We start from the raw sequence: 19,380 nt of genomic DNA on the forward strand, positions 1-19,380 counted from the left end.
TTTCTTTTTTTTTTTTTTGCAATGAGGCTAACGTGCATAGAAATGAGCCAATTTTACGACAAATGTATGCATATTACCTCATTTAAATGCGTGCAAATAGCGCGAGAGCACCGAGACGCTGTTTCCTAGGCAGTTACACTGTTTCCTTGTTGTCTTGTTTGTGCAGGTTTAGCGGCCGCAAAAGCCTCACAACCCTTTTGTGTATTGGCCGGTGAGTGTTCTGCCAGACTGGCGGGTATTTGGGGAGCTCCTACTGTGAGCTGCCCCTCATGCCTCAGCACCCAGCCGACCAGTCGTGTAACTTAAGTGACGTTGTTGGTCACCTGATCCAGCGGCCCAAACATGATCACTCACTCAGTGACTCAGTAACTCAGTCACTCACTCACTCAGTAACTCAGTCAATATGTCAGTCTCTCCGTCACTCACTCACTCACTCACTCACTCACTCACTCACTCAGTCTGTCAGTCACTCAGTCAGTCACTCACTCAGACAGTCACTCACTCACTCACTCAGTGACTCAGTCATTCACTCACTCACTCAGTCAGTCTGTCAGTCACTCAGTCAGTCACTCAGTCACTCTCAGTCAGTCAGTCACTCACTCACTCACTCACTCAGACAGTCAGTCACTCAGTCACTCACTCAGTCAGCCACTCACTCAGACAGTCAGTCACTCACTCACTCATTCAGTCAGTCTCTCAGTCAGTCAGTCAGTCACTCAGTCAGTCACTCACTCACTCAAGACAGTCAGTCACTCACTCAGTCAGTCACTCACTCACTCAGTCAGTCTCTCAGTCAGTCAGTCACTCACTCAGACAGTCAGTCACTCACTCACTCAGTCACTCACTTAGTGACTCAGTCAGTCACTCACTCAGACAGTCAGTCACTCACTCACTCAGTCAATCAGTCAGTCACTCAGTCAGTCAGTGACTCACTCACTCACTCACTCAGTCACTAAGTCAGTCACTCACTCACTCATTATTTCAGTCAGTCTGTCACTCAGTCAGTCAGTCGGTCACTCAGTCACTCACTCACTCAGTCACTTAGTCAGTCAGTCACTCACACACTCACTCACTCACTCACTTAGTGACTCACTCAGTCAGTCAGTCACTCACTCACTGTTTCAGTCAGTCAGTCAGTCATTCAGTCACTCACTCACTCAGTCACTCACTCAGTCAGGGACCGTCATGTTTTCAGGGCTGAGCCGCCAGCTGGTCCGTCAGTCAGTCAGTCACTCACTTAGACAGTCAGTCACTCACTCAGTCAGTCAGTCACCCACTCACTCACTCACTCAGTCTCTCAGTCACTCACTCACTTACTCAGTCAGTCACTCACTCAGTCAGTCACTCACTCAGTCACTCACTTAGTGACTCAGTCAGTCACTCACTCACTCACTCAGTCACTCACTTAGTGACTCAGTCAGTCGGTCACTCACTCACTCACTCACTAACTTAGTGACTCACTCGCTCACTCACTCACTCACTCAGTCAGTCACTCACTCACTATTTCAGTCAGTCAGTCAGTCAGTCACTCACTCAGTCACTCACTCACTCATGTCGTAACCAGTTTGTTTGTTTGTTTGTTTTTTGCATCGTCCCTGACAAATAAACTAATAAAATAAATCCACAGCTGCCATGATCACTGGAAAGTCTGGGGATCACTTACCAACAACTGAAAACAATAATAATTTTCACTCTGTGCGGCTACTAGCAGTGCAGTATGTGAATTGGATTTTTTTTCGTTTTTTCTTTTTTTTTTGCAATGAGGCTAACTTGCATAGAAATGAGCCAATTTTACGACAAATGTATGCATATTACCTCATTTAAATGCGTGCAAATAGCGCGAGAGCACCGAGACGCTGTTTCCTGGGCAGTTACACTGTTTCCTTGTTGTCTTGTTTGTGCAGGTTTAGCGGCCGCAAAAGCCTCACAACCCTTTTGTGTATTGGCCGGTGAGTGTTCTGCCAGACTGGCAGGTATTTGGGGAGCTCCTACTGTGAGCTGCCCCTCATGCCTCAGCACCCAGCCGACCAGTCGTGTAACTTAAGTGACGTTGTTGGTCACCTGATCCAGCGGCCCAAACATGATCACTCACTCAGTGACTCAGTAACTCAGTCACTCACTCACTCAGTAACTCAGTCAATATGTCAGTCTCTCCGTCACTCACTCACTCATTATTTCAGTCAGTCTGTCACTCAGACAGTCAGTCACTCACTCACTCACTCAGTCACTCACTCAGTCAGTCAGTCATGTTTTCAGGGCTGAGCCGCCAGCTGGTCCGTCAGTCAGTCACTCACTCAGTCAGTCAGTCACTCACTCACTCACTCAGTCACTCACTCAATCAGTCACAGTCAGTCAGTCAATCACTCACTCCCTCAGTCACTCACTCACTCACTCACTCACTCACTCGCTGAGTAATTCAGTCAGTCTCTCAGTCAGTCACTCACTCACTCAGACAGTCAGTCAGTCACTCACTCACTCAGTCAGTCACTCACTTAGTCAGTCAGTCACTCACTTAGTGACTCAGTCAGTCAGTCACTCAGACAGTCAGTCAGTCTGTCAGTCAGTCACTCACACACTCACTCACTCACTCACTATTTCAGTCAGTCAGTCAGTCACTCACTCACTCAGTCACTCACTCAGTCAGGGACCGTCATGTTTTCAGGGCTGAGCCGCCAGCTGGTCCGTCAGTCAGTCAGTCACTCACTTAGACAGTCAGTCACTCACTCAGTCAGTCAGTCACTCACTCACTCAGTCTCTCAGTCACTCAGTCACTCACTCAGTCAGTCACTCACTCAGTCACTCACTTAGTGAGTCAGTCAGTCAGTCACTCAGTCAGTCACTCACTCAGTCACTCACTTAGTGACTCAGTCAGTCACTCAGTCAGTGTGTCAGTCAGTTGGTCACTCACTCACTCACTCACTAACTTAGTGACTCACTCACTCACTCACTCACTCATTCACTCACTCACTCACTATTTCATTCAGTCAGTCAGTCAGTCAGTCACTCAGTCAGGGACCGTCATGTTTTCAGGGCTGAGCCGCCAGCTGGTCCGTCAGTCAGTCAGTCAGTCAGTAACTCACTCAGTCACTCACTCACTCATGTCGTAACCAGTTTGTTTGTTTGTTTGTTTGTTTTTTGCATCGTCCCTGACAAATAAACTAATAAAATAAATCCACAGCTGCCATGATCACTGGAAAGTCTGGGGATCACTTATCAACAACTGAAAACAATAATAATTTTCATTCTGTGCGGCTACTAGCACTGCAGTATGTGAATTGGATTTTTTTTCGTTTTTTCTTTTTTTTTTTTTTGCAATGAGGCTAACGTGCATAGAAATGAGCCAATTTTACGACAAATGTATGCATATTACCTCATTTAAATGCGTGCAAATAGCGCGAGAGCACCGAGACGCTGTTTCCTAGGCAGTTACACTGTTTCCTTGTTGTCTTGTTTGTGCAGGTTTAGCGGCCGCAAAAGCCTCACAACCCTTTTGTGTATTGGCCGGTGAGTGTTCTGCCAGACTGGCGGGTATTTGGGGAGCTCCTACTGTGAGCTGCCCCTCATGCCTCAGCACCCAGCCGACCAGTCGTGTAACTTAAGTGACGTTGTTGGTCACCTGATCCAGCGGCCCAAACATGATCACTCACTCAGTGACTCAGTAACTCAGTCACTCACTCACTCAGTAACTCAGTCAATATGTCAGTCTCTCCGTCACTCACTCACTCACTCACTCACTCACTCACTCACTCACTCACTCACTCACTCACTCAGTCTGTCAGTCACTCAGTCAGTCACTCAGTCACTCTCAGTCAGTCAGTCACTCACTCACTCACTCACTCAGACAGTCAGTCACTCAGTCACTCACTCAGTCAGCCACTCACTCAGACAGTCAGTCACTCACTCACTCATTCAGTCAGTCTCTCAGTCAGTCAGTCAGTCACTCAGTCAGTCACTCACTCACTCAAGACAGTCAGTCACTCACTCAGTCAGTCACTCACTCACTCAGTCAGTCTCTCAGTCAGTCAGTCACTCACTCAGACAGTCAGTCACTCACTCACTCAGTCACTCACTTAGTGACTCAGTCAGTCACTCACTCAGACAGTCAGTCACTCACTCACTCAGTCAATCAGTCAGTCACTAAGTCAGTCAGTGACTCACTCACTCACTCAGTCAGTCACTAAGTCAGTCACTCACTCACTCATTATTTCAGTCAGTCTGTCACTCAGTCAGTCAGTCGGTCACTCAGTCACTCACTCACTCAGTCACTTAGTCAGTCAGTCACTCACACACTCACTCACTCACTCACTTAGTGACTCACTCAGTCAGTCAGTCACTCACTCACTCACTGTTTCAGTCAGTCAGTCAGTCATTCAGTCACTCACTCACTCAGTCACTCACTCAGTCAGGGACCGTCATGTTTTCAGGGCTGAGCCGCCAGCTGGTCCGTCAGTCAGTCAGTCACTCACTTAGACAGTCAGTCACTCACTCAGTCAGTCAGTCACCCACTCACTCACTCACTCAGTCTCTCAGTCACTCACTCACTCACTCAGTCAGTCACTCACTCAGTCAGTCACTCACTCAGTCAGTCACTTAGTGACTCAGTCAGTCACTCACTCACTCACTCAGTCACTCACTTAGTGACTCAGTCAGTCGGTCACTCACTCACTCACTAACTTAGTGACTCACTCGCTCACTCACTCACTCACTCAGTCAGTCACTCACTCACTATTTCAGTCAGTCAGTCAGTCAGTCAGTCACTCACTCAGTCACTCACTCACTCACTCATGTCGTAACCAGTTTGTTTGTTTGTTTGTTTTTTGCATCGTCCCTGACAAATAAACTAATAAAATAAATCCACAGCTGCCATGATCACTGGAAAGTCTGGGGATCACTTACCAACAACTGAAAACAATAATAATTTTCACTCTGTGCGGCTACTAGCAGTGCAGTATGTGAATTGGATTTTTTTTCGTTTTTTCTTTTTTTTTTTTGCAATGAGGCTAACTTGCATAGAAATGAGCCAATTTTACGACAAATGTATGCATATTACCTCATTTAAATGCGTGCAAATAGCGCGAGAGCACCGAGACGCTGTTTCCTGGGCAGTTACACTGTTTCCTTGTTGTCTTGTTTGTGCAGGTTTAGCGCCCGCAAAAGCCTCACAACCCTTTTGTGTATTGGCCGGTGAGTGTTCTGCCAGACTGGCGGGTATTTGGGGAGCTCCTACTGTGAGCTGCCCCTCATGCCTCAGCACCCAGCCGACCAGTCGTGTAACTTAAGTGACGTTGTTGGTCACCTGATCCAGCGGCCCAAACATGATCACTCACTCAGTGACTCAGTAACTCAGTCAGTCACTCAATCAGTCAATCAGTCAGTCTCTCCATCACTCACTCACTCAGTCACTCACTCACTCACTCAGTCTGTCAGTCACTCAGTCAGTCACTCACTCAGACAGTCACTCACTCACTCACTCACTCAGTGACTCACTCAGTCAGTCTGTCAGTCACTCAGTCAGTCACTCATTCACTCACTCAGTCACTCTCAGTCAGTCAGACATTCACTCACTCACTCACTCACTCACTCAGTCTGTCAGTCACTCAGTCAGTCACTCACTCAGACAGTCACTCACTCACTCACTCACTCAGTGACTCACTCACTCAGTCAGTCACTCACTCAGTCAGTCACTCACTCATTCACTCACTCAGTCAGTCTCTCAGTCAGTCAGTCACTCACTCAGACAGTCAGTCACTCACTCACTCAGTCACTCACTTAGTGACTCAGTCAGTCACTCACTCAGACAGTCAGTCACTCACTCACTCACTCACTCACTCAGTCAGTCTCTCAGTCAGTCACTCAGTCAGTCAGTGACTCACTCACTCTGTCAGTCACTAAGTCAGTCACTCACTCACTCACTCATTATTTCAGTCAGTCTGTCACTCAGTCAGTCAGTCATATTTTCAGGGCTGAGCCGCCAGCTGGTCCGTCAGTCAGTCACTCACTCACTCACTCACTCACTCATTCAGTCACTCACTCACTCACTCCGTCAGTCACTCACTCACTCAATCAGTCACAGTCAGTCAGTCAATCACTCACTCCCTCAGTCAGTCACTCACTTACTCACTCACTCACTCGCTGAGTAACTCAGTCAGTCTGTCAGTCAGTCAGTCACTCACTCACTCAGACAGTCAGTCACTCACTCACTCACTCAGTCAGTCACTCACTCACTCACTCACTTAGTCACTCACTCACTTACTGACTCAGTCAGTCAGTCACTCAGACAGTCAGTCAGTCTGTCAGTCAGTCGGTCACTCACTCACTCAGTCACTTAGTCAGTCAGTCACTCACACACTCACTCACTCACTCACTCACTCACTTAGTGACTCACTCAGTCAGTCACTCACTCACTATTTCAGTCAGTCAGTCACTCACTCACTCACTCAGTCTCTGTCACTCAGTCAGTCAGTCAGTCACTCACTCAGTCACTCACTCACTATTTCAGTCAGTCAGTCACTCAGTCAGGGACCGTCATGTTTTCAGGGCTGAGCCGCCAGCCGGTCCGTCAGTCAGTCAGTCAGTCAGTCAGTCACTCACTCAGTCACTCACTCATGTCGTAACCAGTTTGTTTGTTTGTTTGTTTTTTGCATCGTCCCTGACAAATAAACTAATAAAGTAAATCCACAGCTGCCATTATCACTGGAAAGTCTGGGGATCACTTACCAACAACTGAAAACAATAATAATTTTCACTCTGTGTGGCTACTAGCACTGCAGTATGTGAATTGGATTTTTTTTCGTTTTTTCTTTTTTTTTTTTGCAATGAGTCTAACGTGCATAGAAATGAGCCAATTTTACGACAAATGTATGCATATTACCTCATTTAAATGCGTGCAAATAGCGCGAGAGCACCGAGACGCTGTTTCCTGGGCAGTTACACTGTTTCCTTGTTGTCTTGTTTGTGCAGGTTTAGCGGCCGCAAAAGCCTCACAACCCTTTTGTGTATTGGCCGGTGAGTGTTCTGCCAGACTGGCGGGTATTTGGGAAGCTCCTACTGTGAGCTGCCCCTCATGCCTCAGCACCCAGCCGACCAGTCGTGTAACTTAAGTGACGTTGTTGGTCACCTGATCCAGCGGCCCAAACATGATCACTCACTCAGTGACTCAGTAACCCAGTCAGTCACTCACTCAGTAACTCAGTCAATCTGTCAGTCTCTCCATCACTCACTCACTCAGTCACTCACTCAGTCTGTCAGTCACTCACTCAGTCACTCACTCAGACAGTCACTCACTCACTCAGTGACTCACTCACTCAGTCAGTCTGTCAGTCACTCAGTCAGTCACTCATTCACTCACTCAGTCACTCTCAGTCAGTCAGTCACTCATTCACTCACTCACTCAGACAGTCAGTCACTCACTCAGTCAGCCACTCACTCAGACAGTCAGTCACTCACTCACTCATTCAGTCAGTCTCTCAGTCAGTCACTCACTCACTCAGTCAGTCACTCACAGTCAGTCACTCACTCAGTCAGTCACTCACTCACTCACTCAGTCAGTCTCTCAGTCAGTCAGTCACTCACTCAGACAGTCAGTCACTCGCTCACAAAGTCACTCACTTAGTGACTCAGTCAGTCACTCACTCAGACAGTCAGTCACTCACTCACTCAGTCAATCAGTCACTCAGTCAGTCAGTCAGTCACTCAGTCAGTCAGTGACTCACTCACTCACTCACTCACTTAGTGAGTCAGTCAGTCAGTCACTCACTCACTCACTCATTATTTCAGTCAGTCTGTCACTCAGTCAGTCAGTCATGTTTTCAGGGCTGAGCCGCCAGCTGGTCCGTCAGTCAGTCACTCACTCACTCACTCACTCACTCAGTCACTCACTCACTCACTCACTCAATCAGTCACAGTCAGTCAGTCAATCACTCACTCCCTCAGTCAGTCACTCACTCACTCACTCGCTGAGTAACTCAGTCAGTCAGTCAGTCAGTCACTCACTCAGACAGTCAGTCACTCACTCAGTCAGTCACTCACTCGCTCACTCAGTCAGTCACTCACTCAGTCACTCAGTCACTTACTGACTCAGTCAGTCAGTCACTCAGACAGTCAGTCAGTCAGTCACTCACTCAGTCACTCACTTAGTGACTCAGTCAGTCACTCAGTCAGTCTGTCAGTCAGTTGGTCACTCACTCACTCACTCACTAACTTAGTGACTCACTCACTCACTCATTCACTCACTCACTCACTATTTCATTCAGTCAGTCACTCAGTCAGTCACTCACTCAGTCACTCACTTAGTGACTCAGTCAGTCACTCACTCACTCACTCAGTCACTCACTTAGTGACTCAGTCAGTCGGTCACTCACTCACTCACTCACTAACTTAGTGACTCACTCGCTCACTCACTCACTCAGTCAGTCACTCACTCACTATTTCAGTCAGTCAGTCAGTCAGTCAGTCACTCACTCAGTCACTCACTCACTCACTCATGTCGTAACCAGTTTGTTTGTTTGTTTGTTTTTTGCATCGTCCCTGACAAATAAACTAATAAAATAAATCCACAGCTGCCATGATCACTGGAAAGTCTGGGGATCACTTACCAACAACTGAAAACAATAATAATTTTCACTCTGTGCGGCTACTAGCAGTGCAGTATGTGAATTGGATTTTTTTTCGTTTTTTCTTTTTTTTTTGCAATGAGGCTAACTTGCATAGAAATGAGCCAATTTTACGACAAATGTATGCATATTACCTCATTTAAATGCGTGCAAATAGCGCGAGAGCACCGAGACGCTGTTTCCTGGGCAGTTACACTGTTTCCTTGTTGTCTTGTTTGTGCAGGTTTAGCGGCCGCAAAAGCCTCACAACCCTTTTGTGTATTGGCCGGTGAGTGTTCTGCCAGACTGGCAGGTATTTGGGGAGCTCCTACTGTGAGCTGCCCCTCATGCCTCAGCACCCAGCCGACCAGTCGTGTAACTTAAGTGACGTTGTTGGTCACCTGATCCAGCGGCCCAAACATGATCACTCACTCAGTGACTCAGTAACTCAGTCACTCACTCACTCAGTAACTCAGTCAATATGTCAGTCTCTCCGTCACTCACTCACTCATTATTTCAGTCAGTCTGTCACTCAGACAGTCAGTCACTCACTCACTCACTCAGTCACTCACTCAGTCAGTCAGTCATGTTTTCAGGGCTGAGCCGCCAGCTGGTCCGTCAGTCAGTCACTCACTCAGTCAGTCAGTCACTCACTCACTCACTCAGTCACTCACTCAATCAGTCACAGTCAGTCAGTCAATCACTCACTCCCTCAGTCACTCACTCACTCACTCACTCACTCGCTGAGTAATTCAGTCAGTCTCTCAGTCAGTCACTCACTCACTCAGACAGTCAGTCAGTCACTCACTCACTCAGTCAGTCACTCACTTAGTCAGTCAGTCACTCACTTAGTGACTCAGTCAGTCAGTCACTCAGACAGTCAGTCAGTCTGTCAGTCAGTCACTCACACACTCACTCACTATTTCAGTCAGTCAGTCAGTCACTCACTCACTCAGTCACTCACTCAGTCAGGGACCGTCATGTTTTCAGGGCTGAGCCGCCAGCTGGTCCGTCAGTCAGTCAGTCACTCACTTAGACAGTCAGTCACTCACTCAGTCAGTCAGTCACTCACTCACTCAGTCTCTCAGTCACTCAGTCACTCACTCAGTCAGTCACTCACTCAGTCACTCACTTAGTGAGTCAGTCAGTCAGTCACTCAGTCAGTCACTCACTCAGTCACTCACTTAGTGACTCAGTCAGTCACTCAGTCAGTGTGTCAGTCAGTTGGTCACTCACTCACTCACTCACTAACTTAGTGACTCACTCACTCACTCACTCACTCATTCACTCACTCACTCACTATTTCATTCAGTCAGTCAGTCAGTCAGTCACTCAGTCAGGGACCGTCATGTTTTCAGGGCTGAGCCGCCAGCTGGTCCGTCAGTCAGTCAGTCAGTCAGTAACTCACTCAGTCACTCACTCACTCATGTCGTAACCAGTTTGTTTGTTTGTTTGTTTTTTGCATCGTCCCTGACAAATAAACTAATAAAATAAATCCACAGCTGCCATGATCACTGGAAAGTCTGGGGATCACTTATCAACAACTGAAAACAATAATAATTTTCATTCTGTGCGGCTACTAGCACTGCAGTATGTGAATTGGATTTTTTTTCGTTTTTTCTTTTTTTTTTTTTGCAATGAGGCTAACGTGCATAGAAATGAGCCAATTTTACGACAAATGTATGCATATTACCTCATTTAAATGCGTGCAAATAGCGCGAGAGCACCGAGACGCTGTTTCCTAGGCAGTTACACTGTTTCCTTGTTGTCTTGTTTGTGCAGGTTTAGCGGCCGCAAAAGCCTCACAACCCTTTTGTGTATTGGCCGGTGAGTGTTCTGCCAGACTGGCGGGTATTTGGGGAGCTCCTACTGTGAGCTGCCCCTCATGCCTCAGCACCCAGCCGACCAGTCGTGTAACTTAAGTGACGTTGTTGGTCACCTGATCCAGCGGCCCAAACATGATCACTCACTCAGTGACTCAGTAACTCAGTCACTCACTCACTCAGTAACTCAGTCAATATGTCAGTCTCTCCGTCACTCACTCACTCACTCACTCACTCACTCAGTCTGTCAGTCACTCAGTCAGTCACTCACTCAGACAGTCACTCACTCACTCACTCAGTGACTCAGTCATTCACTCACTCACTCAGTCAGTCTGTCAGTCACTCAGTCAGTCACTCAGTCACTCTCAGTCAGTCAGTCACTCACTCACTCACTCACTCAGACAGTCAGTCACTCAGTCACTCACTCAGTCAGCCACTCACTCAGACAGTCAGTCACTCACTCACTCATTCAGTCAGTCTCTCAGTCAGTCAGTCAGTCACTCAGTCAGTCACTCACTCACTCAAGACAGTCAGTCACTCACTCAGTCAGTCACTCACTCACTCAGTCAGTCTCTCAGTCAGTCAGTCACTCACTCAGACAGTCAGTCACTCACTCACTCAGTCACTCACTTAGTGACTCAGTCAGTCACTCACTCAGACAGTCAGTCACTCACTCACTCAGTCAATCAGTCAGTCACTCAGTCAGTCAGTGACTCACTCACTCACTCAGTCAGTCACTAAGTCAGTCACTCACTCACTCATTATTTCAGTCAGTCTGTCACTCAGTCAGTCAGTCGGTCACTCAGTCACTCACTCACTCAGTCACTTAGTCAGTCAGTCACTCACACACTCACTCACTCACTCACTTAGTGACTCACTCAGTCAGTCAGTCACTCACTCACTCACTGTTTCAGTCAGTCAGTCAGTCATTCAGTCACTCACTCACTCAGTCACTCACTCAGTCAGGGACCGTCATGTTTTCAGGGCTGAGCCGCCAGCTGGTCCGTCAGTCAGTCAGTCACTCACTTAGACAGTCAGTCACTCACTCAGTCAGTCAGTCACCCACTCACTCACTCACTCAGTCTCTCAGTCACTCACTCACTCACTCAGTCAGTCACTCACTCAGTCAGTCACTCACTCAGTCAGTCACTTAGTGACTCAGTCAGTCACTCACTCACTCACTCAGTCACTCACTTAGTGACTCAGTCAGTCGGTCACTCACTCACTCACTAACTTAGTGACTCACTCGCTCACTCACTCACTCACTCAGTCAGTCACTCACTCACTATTTCAGTCAGTCAGTCAGTCAGTCAGTCACTCACTCAGTCACTCACTCACTCACTCATGTCGTAACCAGTTTGTTTGTTTGTTTGTTTTTTGCATCGTCCCTGACAAATAAACTAATAAAATAAATCCACAGCTGCCATGATCACTGGAAAGTCTGGGGATCACTTACCAACAACTGAAAACAATAATAATTTTCACTCTGTGCGGCTACTAGCAGTGCAGTATGTGAATTGGATTTTTTTTCGTTTTTTCTTTTTTTTTTTTGCAATGAGGCTAACTTGCATAGAAATGAGCCAATTTTACGACAAATGTATGCATATTACCTCATTTAAATGCGTGCAAATAGCGCGAGAGCACCGAGACGCTGTTTCCTGGGCAGTTACACTGTTTCCTTGTTGTCTTGTTTGTGCAGGTTTAGCGCCCGCAAAAGCCTCACAACCCTTTTGTGTATTGGCCGGTGAGTGTTCTGCCAGACTGGCGGGTATTTGGGGAGCTCCTACTGTGAGCTGCCCCTCATGCCTCAGCACCCAGCCGACCAGTCGTGTAACTTAAGTGACGTTGTTGGTCACCTGATCCAGCGGCCCAAACATGATCACTCACTCAGTGACTCAGTAACTCAGTCAGTCACTCAATCAGTCAATCAGTCAGTCTCTCCATCACTCACTCACTCAGTCACTCACTCACTCACTCAGTCTGTCAGTCACTCAGTCAGTCACTCACTCAGACAGTCACTCACTCACTCACTCACTCAGTGACTCACTCAGTCAGTCTGTCAGTCACTCAGTCAGTCACTCATTCACTCACTCAGTCACTCTCAGTCAGTCAGACATTCACTCACTCACTCACTCACTCACTCAGTCTGTCAGTCACTCAGTCAGTCACTCACTCAGACAGTCACTCACTCACTCACTCACTCAGTGACTCACTCACTCAGTCAGTCACTCACTCAGTCAGTCACTCACTCATTCACTCACTCAGTCAGTCTCTCAGTCAGTCAGTCACTCACTCAGACAGTCAGTCACTCACTCACTCAGTCACTCACTTAGTGACTCAGTCAGTCACTCACTCAGACAGTCAGTCACTCACTCACTCACTCACTCACTCAGTCAGTCTCTCAGTCAGTCACTCAGTCAGTCAGTGACTCACTCACTCTGTCAGTCACTAAGTCAGTCACTCACTCACTCACTCATTATTTCAGTCAGTCTGTCACTCAGTCAGTCAGTCATATTTTCAGGGCTGAGCCGCCAGCTGGTCCGTCAGTCAGTCACTCACTCACTCACTCACTCACTCATTCAGTCACTCACTCACTCACTCCGTCAGTCACTCACTCACTCAATCAGTCACAGTCAGTCAGTCAATCACTCACTCCCTCAGTCAGTCACTCACTTACTCACTCACTCACTCGCTGAGTAACTCAGTCAGTCTGTCAGTCAGTCAGTCACTCACTCACTCAGACAGTCAGTCACTCACTCACTCACTCAGTCAGTCACTCACTCACTCACTCACTTAGTCACTCACTCACTTACTGACTCAGTCAGTCAGTCACTCAGACAGTCAGTCAGTCTGTCAGTCAGTCGGTCACTCACTCACTCAGTCACTTAGTCAGTCAGTCACTCACACACTCACTCACTCACTCACTCACTCACTTAGTGACTCACTCAGTCAGTCACTCACTCACTATTTCAGTCAGTCAGTCACTCACTCACTCACTCAGTCTCTGTCACTCAGTCAGTCAGTCAGTCACTCACTCAGTCACTCACTCACTATTTCAGTCAGTCAGTCACTCAGTCAGGGACCGTCATGTTTTCAGGGCTGAGCCGCCAGCCGGTCCGTCAGTCAGTCAGTCAGTCAGTCAGTCACTCACTCAGTCACTCACTCATGTCGTAACCAGTTTGTTTGTTTGTTTGTTTTTTGCATCGTCCCTGACAAATAAACTAATAAAGTAAATCCACAGCTGCCATTATCACTGGAAAGTCTGGGGATCACTTACCAACAACTGAAAACAATAATAATTTTCACTCTGTGTGGCTACTAGCACTGCAGTATGTGAATTGGATTTTTTTTCGTTTTTTCTTTTTTTTTTTTGCAATGAGTCTAACGTGCATAGAAATGAGCCAATTTTACGACAAATGTATGCATATTACCTCATTTAAATGCGTGCAAATAGCGCGAGAGCACCGAGACGCTGTTTCCTGGGCAGTTACACTGTTTCCTTGTTGTCTTGTTTGTGCAGGTTTAGCGGCCGCAAAAGCCTCACAACCCTTTTGTGTATTGGCCGGTGAGTGTTCTGCCAGACTGGCGGGTATTTGGGAAGCTCCTACTGTGAGCTGCCCCTCATGCCTCAGCACCCAGCCGACCAGTCGTGTAACTTAAGTGACGTTGTTGGTCACCTGATCCAGCGGCCCAAACATGATCACTCACTCAGTGACTCAGTAACCCAGTCAGTCACTCACTCAGTAACTCAGTCAATCTGTCAGTCTCTCCATCACTCACTCACTCAGTCACTCACTCAGTCTGTCAGTCACTCACTCAGTCACTCACTCAGACAGTCACTCACTCACTCAGTGACTCACTCACTCAGTCAGTCTGTCAGTCACTCAGTCAGTCACTCATTCACTCACTCAGTCACTCTCAGTCAGTCAGTCACTCATTCACTCACTCACTCAGACAGTCAGTCACTCACTCAGTCAGCCACTCACTCAGACAGTCAGTCACTCACTCACTCATTCAGTCAGTCTCTCAGTCAGTCACTCACTCACTCAGTCAGTCACTCACAGTCAGTCACTCACTCAGTCAGTCACTCACTCACTCACTCAGTCAGTCTCTCAGTCAGTCAGTCACTCACTCAGACAGTCAGTCACTCGCTCACAAAGTCACTCACTTAGTGACTCAGTCAGTCACTCACTCAGACAGTCAGTCACTCACTCACTCAGTCAATCAGTCACTCAGTCAGTCAGTCAGTCAGTCACTCAGTCAGTCAGTGACTCACTCACTCACTCACTCACTTAGTGAGTCAGTCAGTCAGTCACTCACTCACTCACTCATTATTTCAGTCAGTCTGTCACTCAGTCAGTCAGTCATGTTTTCAGGGCTGAGCCGCCAGCTGGTCCGTCAGTCACTCACTCACTCACTCACTCACTCACTCACTCACTCACTCAGTCACTCACTCACTCACTCACTCAATCAGTCACAGTCAGTCAGTCAATCACTCACTCCCTCAGTCAGTCACTCACTCACTCACTCGCTGAGTAACTCAGTCAGTCAGTCAGTCAGTCACTCACTCAGACAGTCAGTCACTCACTCAGTCAGTCACTCACTCGCTCACTCAGTCAGTCACTCACTCAGTCACTCAGTCACTTACTGACTCAGTCAGTCAGTCACTCAGACAGTCAGTCAGTCAGTCACTCACTCAGTCACTCACTTAGTGACTCAGTCAGTCACTCAGTCAGTCTGTCAGTCAGTTGGTCACTCACTCACTCACTCACTAACTTAGTGACTCACTCACTCACTCATTCACTCACTCACTCACTATTTCATTCAGTCAGTCAGTCAGTCAGTCAGTCACTCAGTCAGGGACCGTCATGTTTTCAGGGCTGAGCCGCCAGCTGGTCCGTCAGTCAGTCAGTCAGTCAGTAACTCACTCAGTCACTCACTCACTCATGTCGTAACCAGTTTGTTTGTTTGTTTGTTTTTTGCATCGTCCCTGACAAATAAACTAATAAAATAAATCCACAGCTGCCATGATCACTGGAAAGTCTGGGGATCACTTACCAACAACTGAAAACAATAATAATTTTCACTCTGTGCGGCTACTAGCACTGCAGTATGTGAATTGGATTTTTTTTCGTTTTTTCTTTTTATTTTTTTGCAATGAGGCTAACGTGCATAGAAATGAGCCAATTTTACGACAAATGTATGCATATTACCTCATTTAAATGCGTGCAAATAGTGCGAGAGCACCGAGACGCTGTTTCCTAGGCAGTTACACTGTTTCCTTGTTGTGTTGTTTGTGCAGGTTTAGCGGCCGCAAAAGCCTCACAACCCTTTTGTGTATTGGCCGGTGAGTGTTCTGCCAGACTGGCGGGTATTTGGGGAGCTCCTACTGTGAGCTGCCCCTCATGCCTCAGCACCCAGCCGACCAGTCGTGTAACTTAAGTGACGTTGTTGGTCACCTGATCCAGCGGCCCAAACATGATCACTCACTCAGTGACTCAGTAACTCAGTCACTCACTCACTCAGTAACTCAGTCAATATGTCAGTCTCTCCGTCACTCACTCACTCACTCACTCACTCACTCACTCACTCACTCACTCACTCAGTCTGTCACTCACTCAGACAGTCACTCACTCACTCACTCACTCAGTGACTCAGTCATTCACTCACTCACTCAGTCAGTCTGTCAGTCACTCAGTCAGGCACTCAGTCACTCAGTCAGTCAGTCAGTCACTCAGTCAGTCAGTGACTCACTCACTCACTCACTCACTTAGTGAGTCAGTCAGTCAGTCACTCACTCACTCACTCATTATTTCAGTCAGTCTGTCACTCAGTCAGTCAGTCATGTTTTCAGGGCTGAGCCGCCAGCTGGTCCGTCAGTCACTCACTCACTCACTCACTCACTCACTCACTCAGTCACTCACTCACTCACTCACTCAATCAGTCACAGTCAGTCAGTCAATCACTCACTCCCTCAGTCAGTCACTCACTCACTCACTCGCTGAGTAACTCAGTCAGTCAGTCAGTCAGTCACTCACTCAGACAGTCAGTCACTCACTCAGTCAGTCACTCACTCGCTCACTCAGTCAGTCACTCACTCAGTCACTCAGTCACTTACTGACTCAGTCAGTCAGTCACTCAGACAGTCAGTCAGTCAGTCACTCACTCAGTCACTCACTTAGTGACTCAGTCAGTCACTCAGTCAGTCTGTCAGTCAGTTGGTCACTCACTCACTCACTCACTAACTTAGTGACTCACTCACTCACTCATTCACTCACTCACTCACTATTTCATTCAGTCAGTCAGTCAGTCAGTCAGTCACTCAGTCAGGGACCGTCATGTTTTCAGGGCTGAGCCGCCAGCTGGTCCGTCAGTCAGTCAGTCAGTCAGTCAGTAACTCACTCAGTCACTCACTCACTCATGTCGTAACCAGTTTGTTTGTTTGTTTGTTTTTTGCATCGTCCCTGACAAATAAACTAATAAAATAAATCCACAGCTGCCATGATCACTGGAAAGTCTGGGGATCACTTACCAACAACTGAAAACAATAATAATTTTCACTCTGTGCGGCTACTAGCACTGCAGTATGTGAATTGGATTTTTTTTCGTTTTTTCTTTTTATTTTTTTGCAATGAGGCTAACGTGCATAGAAATGAGCCAATTTTACGACAAATGTATGCATATTACCTCATTTAAATGCGTGCAAATAGTGCGAGAGCACCGAGACGCTGTTTCCTAGGCAGTTACACTGTTTCCTTGTTGTGTTGTTTGTGCAGGTTTAGCGGCCGCAAAAGCCTCACAACCCTTTTGTGTATTGGCCGGTGAGTGTTCTGCCAGACTGGCGGGTATTTGGGGAGCTCCTACTGTGAGCTGCCCCTCATGCCTCAGCACCCAGCCGACCAGTCGTGTAACTTAAGTGACGTTGTTGGTCACCTGATCCAGCGGCCCAAACATGATCACTCACTCAGTGACTCAGTAACTCAGTCACTCACTCACTCAGTAACTCAGTCAATATGTCAGTCTCTCCGTCACTCACTCACTCACTCACTCACTCACTCACTCACTCACTCACTCACTCACTCAGTCTGTCACTCACTCAGACAGTCACTCACTCACTCACTCACTCAGTGACTCAGTCATTCACTCACTCACTCAGTCAGTCTGTCAGTCACTCAGTCAGGCACTCAGTCACTCTCAGTCAGTCAGTCAGTCACTCACTCACTCACTCAGACAGTCAGTCACTCACTCAGTCAGCCACTCACTCAGACAGTCAGTCACTCACTCACTCATTCAGTCAGTCTCTCAGTCAGTCAGTCACTCACTCAGTCAGTCACTCACTCACTCAAGACAGTCAGTCACTCACTCAGTCAGTCACTCACTCACTCAGTCAGTCTCTCAGTCAGTCAGTCACTCACTCAGACAGTCAGTCACTCACTCACTCAGTCACTCACTTAGTGACTCAGTCAGTCACTCACTCAGACAGTCACTCACTCACTCACTCAGTCAATCAGTCAGTCACTCAGTCAGTCAGTGACTCACTCACTCACTCAGTCAGTCACTAAGTCAGTCACTCACTCACTCATTATTTCAGTCAGTCTGTCACTCAGTCAGTCAGTCGGTCACTCAGTCACTCACTCACTCAGTCACTTAGTCAGTCAGTCACTCACACACTCACTCACTCACTCACTTAGTGACTCACTCAGTCAGTCAGTCACTCACTCACTGTTTCAGTCAGTCAGTCAGTCATTCAGTCACTCACTCACTCAGTCACTCACTCAGTCAGGGACCGTCATGTTTTCAGGGCTGAGCCGCCAGCTGGTCCGTCAGTCAGTCAGTCACTCACTTAGACAGTCAGTCACTCACTCAGTCAGTCAGTCACCCACTCACTCACTCACTCAGTCTCTCAGTCACTCACTCACTCACTCAGTCAGTCACTCACTCAGTCAGTCACTCACTCAGTCACTCACTTAGTGACTCAGTCAGTCACTCACTCACTCACTCACTCAGTCACTCACTTAGTGACTCAGTCAGTCGTTCACTCACTCACTCACTAACTTAGTGACTCACTCGCTCACTCACTCACTCACTCAGTCAGTCACTCACTCACTATTTCAGTCAGTCAGTCAGTCAGTCAGTCAGTCACTCACTCAGTCACTCACTCACTCACTCATGTCGTAACCAGTTTGTTTGTTTGTTTGTTTTTTGCATCGTCCCTGACAAATAAACTAATAAAATAAATCCACAGCTGCCATGATCACTGGAAAGTCTGGGGATCACTTACCAACAACTGAAAACAATAATAATTTTCACTCTGTGCGGCTACTAGCAGTGCAGTATGTGAATTGGATTTTTTTTCGTTTTTTCTTTTTTTTTTTTGCAATGAGGCTAACTTGCATAGAAATGAGCCAATTTTACGACAAATGTATGCATATTACCTCATTTAAATGCGTGCAAATAGCGCGAGAGCACCGAGACGCTGTTTCCTGGGCAGTTACACTGTTTCCTTGTTGTCTTGTTTGTGCAGGTTTAGCGCCCGCAAAAGCCTCACAACCCTTTTGTGTATTGGCCGGTGAGTGTTCTGCCAGACTGGCGGGTATTTGGGGAGCTCCTACTGTGAGCTGCCCCTCATGCCTCAGCACCCAGCCGACCAGTCGTGTAACTTAAGTGACGTTGTTGGTCACCTGATCCAGCGGCCCAAACATGATCACTCACTCAGTGACTCAGTAACTCAGTCAGTCACTCAATCAGTCAATCAGTCAGTCTCTCCATCACTCACTCACTCAGTCACTCACTCACTCACTCAGTCTGTCAGTCACTCAGTCAGTCACTCACTCAGACAGTCACTCACTCACTCACTCACTCAGTGACTCACTCACTCAGTCAGTCTGTCAGTCACTCAGTCAGTCACTCATTCACTCACTCAGTCACTCTCAGTCAGTCAGACATTCACTCACTCACTCACTCAC

This window comes from Lampris incognitus, chromosome 2, assembly GCF_029633865.1.
Source record: "Lampris incognitus isolate fLamInc1 chromosome 2, fLamInc1.hap2, whole genome shotgun sequence".
Classification (NCBI taxonomy): domain Eukaryota; kingdom Metazoa; phylum Chordata; class Actinopteri; order Lampriformes; family Lampridae; genus Lampris; species Lampris incognitus.